The sequence below is a fragment of the Morone saxatilis genome, unplaced genomic scaffold, assembly GCF_004916995.1.
Source record: "Morone saxatilis isolate NCDOM2014 unplaced genomic scaffold, NCSU_SB_2.0 Contig281, whole genome shotgun sequence".
In the NCBI taxonomy this organism is placed as follows: Eukaryota; Metazoa; Chordata; class Actinopteri; family Moronidae; genus Morone; species Morone saxatilis.
The window spans coordinates 16,428-20,088 of NW_023339853.1; the positions used below are offsets into that span (position 1 = coordinate 16,428).

The 3,661-nt window shown below is 42.3% G+C and overlaps 1 long non-coding RNA gene across 1 annotated transcript in view; it reads right to left on the reverse strand.

Annotated features, from left to right (window-relative positions):
• LOC118336624 overlaps positions 1–3,661 on the reverse strand; it is a 12,121-nt gene that overhangs the window by 4,864 nt on the left and 3,596 nt on the right. The window lies entirely within an intron of this gene.

Below are 3,661 nucleotides of genomic sequence, written 5' to 3' on the forward strand. Positions count from 1 at the left end.
CGAACCCACAACCTTCCGATTAAGAAACGACCCGCTCTGCCTCTGAGCAACAGCCGCCCCAAAATAAGTCATGTGGTGCAAGACTGTAATGTGATATAGAAATGAAACTCATTTTGATGAACATTAAAAATATGGTCGGTAAAATATAAAGAAAGGAATCTCTGTCTGTCTGTATATATGTATGTCTGCCCTTGACATATCTGGAGAAGTGTACACACTTGGTGGGTGTATTGCTTAGGACCCAAGGGAGTGCAGTGTTGTGTGGAAGCTCTTCACATCTACAGGAAATACTTGTTATAATGTGTTACTTCTGCTATAAGAACAAACTGTTAAGAGGAGACCCGTTTTAAGTTTTTTTAAAGTTTTGTTTTTGCTAAACTTAAAATCTAGCTGTTAGCAACGTCAGCAGCCAGTTCATTTTCTATTGAGAGAAAACTCTATAGTTAATGTGTTACTATGTAAAATTTCATTTTTATATCCAGTCCCATCCATGATTGTGTTCTGGGCAACACAATTCAATAGCCTTGACTGCTCAATATGGGAATATATGTCACTTGAAGTAAGTACTGCAGTGTGTGACATCATAATTTAACAACTGTGACATCAAATCTTTGTTGCAGACCACTTTTGCTGATGCTAACATGCCTAAAGATAGCCTTGTAAAGTGGGAGCAGATGTGTGAGGCAAATCACCGTCCACATGCAGCTGAGTCAGACAAAGCATGACATGCATGTCTTGTAGTTCAAGACTGGGCAAGCCACACATGGGACAAGGCGACACCAGGGATGTGAGTGGAGTGTTGGGCAAGCAACGACGACAGAGCAGTCTGGAAGCTGGCTGTCACTCTTCACCTCAGAGGAGGAAGACTTCAGACAATTGATGCTATGCATTCAGCATATGAGCCATTATCATATGTACTTTTACTGGATTGCGGTCCCTAGAGGTACCACACTGAGCTGGCAAGAATCACACCTAGAAAATAATTCTGCAGGGCATATTCTGAATGTGTCTTGGGGAATGTAAACAACAGCAACAACGTAGTGACAATAATATGAATGAGTTTCCATCCACTTTAATTGTATTTGAAGACCAAGGTAAACACAGAGCCTGCCTTCTCTTGTCCTGCGCTCTGCTTGATCGAAATGATGGAGCAGGTCTTTGTAAAGATGTGGGGACAACAATGAAGCTAAAATTAATTTTCATTCGTCATTATTTGGAGCCCGATTTGGAGTTGGTGCCGCGGTATCGCGATCCTGCCCAGCCGACTCAATTGCGAGCAGGGCACAGCTGTCAATCATGAAACCCCCCTTTATATAGCTTCAAATAACTAATTAAAACAAAACTTTTCAGAAAAAATAACACCTGGACTTACATCAGTGTGATAAGAACTGCCTAAAATAACAATATTTAAGAAAAAGGCCCATGCTAACATGGAGGCAAGAGACTTATGACCTATACTGCAGTCAGCCACCAGTGGGTGATCCAGATGTTTTGGCTTCATGGTTGTACACCTCCCCATAATTGGCTTCAATTCAATTACATTTTATTTCTATAATGCCAAATCCTAACAAAGGTTATCTCAGGATACTTTTCAAATAGAGCAGTTCCAGACCACACAACTTTACACTGAGCAAGAACTTCAGCCTCCCTGAGCCTGATCACTGGTTCACATTTAGCCTTGCATTCCTTGCAGCACAAGACAGAGCACAACATACTGGAATCTGTGGTTCACGTTGCCTAGACAGTGGACCTTCTCAATGATGAGCAGCCTCTAGTTGTCAAGAAAGTGACTGAGAGTACAGAATAGGGACCTGGCAACTGTCCTTTCTCCCTTCCTCTTCACCCACTACACCACAGACTTTATCTACCACACAGTCCACAGTCCTGACATCTTCAGAAGTTTTCTGATGACTTTGCTGTGGTTGGATGTATCAATCAGCAAGGGTGATAAGACTGAGTACAGGGCCGTGGTGGGTATCTTTGTCACATGGTTTGAGCAGAACCATCTCCAGCTCAACAAAGAAAAAGGTGCTGGTTGTGAATCTGAGGAAGGCCAAGGACTGACCCCTGTTTCCATCAAGGGAGAGCCAGAGCATCTCTATTTTCTGAAGAGGCGGAGGTTCTTCAACATCTGCCAGACAATGCTGAGGATATTTCTTGATTCTGTGGTGACCAGTGCTATCCTGTTTGTGTTTGTCTGCTGGGGAAGCAGGTTGACAGACTAAACAAACTTATACGCAAGTCTAGCTCCACCCCCACAAGGTAAAGTTGGACTCTTGGACAGCATCCTCTTCTTTGACACCACAAGAGCGGGATGTTGTCCAAGCTACATGCCATCCTGGACAATTATTACTACTCCACAACACAAGACCACTTTCAGTGCAAGACTCACTCCATGGACATGCGCCACAGAGCGCCACAGGAGGTAATTCCTGCCTGTGGCCATCAAACTCTCAACTCCTCCTCAGTTATTATCATTAAACTGGCGCCTATAATGTTCTCTGGTTAATGTGCAATACTCTGGCTTATTCTGTCACTAATACATCAGTCTTTTAAGGACATCAACATATTTACATTATTAGTACTTATTCACATTATCAGTACTTACTACTATTATTCATTACACAACTGTTGGTCATATACCATAGTACACTTACTTCTATCTCTATATATTGTCATATATTGTATTATAATGTACATACTTAGACTCTACTATAATTGTGAATGCGTACAGGAATCTGTAAATATGTGTGAATTTGTGTGCTAATCTGTATTGAGATTAGGAAACGTGTAGACAAATCTGTAAATGTGTATAAATGTGTGGAAATACAGACAATTAATTGGTTACAACTCAGGCAGGACTCTAAACTGGCTGTCTTTTTACATGTGACTTTTGCTTACTTATGTGTAGCGATTTGTGTGTGTTAGGAGAGATTTGTCTGTGTGCATGAGTAGCCAGGCCCGTCTTTGTCAAATAAAAGCCTTGATGAATAAGTAAGTTACAGTAGTTTTGAAAATGAATAAGGGCCGAGACCAAACAGCCTCCGGACCAATGGAGGGGAGTTTGTTGACAGGGAGTAGAGTAATGGGGAGATTTACAGCGGCTCTGGGGATGACAAAGACATTGGGGGTTCGGGCAGGGGGACATGGGAGACATGAAGCGTAGAGCAGTGAGAGGGAGGTCATGCGTCAGCTCCAGGGTACCAGGAGCCAAAGCTGGCAAGAAAACCACCTCGTCTTCGTTGTCATCAGGCTGGCCTTTGTCTGCCCGTCATTTTTTTTGGCGTTTTTGTATTCTTGCTCAAGATGAAAAGAAAAAAAAGATTTGCATTTTCAGCTATATAAAGAGGTGCTCCATGCCAAACTTGCATTGTTTGGCACATCTTTAGGCCCACTGACAAAATCTTTTGGCCGATTGAATGACCCAGACCCAGTGAACCCACTGGTACCAACCAAAAAAATGTATGGGGGATATGGTATTTTAACTTAGTTATTTGCATATTTATTTACTCAGGCCCAGTGTATGACCCATACCTGGGAAACCAACTGGTACCAACCAGAAGGTTTATGAGTCTTGTGTAGGTTTATGGAGTCTTGGGTAGGTGGATATAGTCATATAGCAGGTTTATGTAGTCCAGTGATGACATGTATAGCCACATGT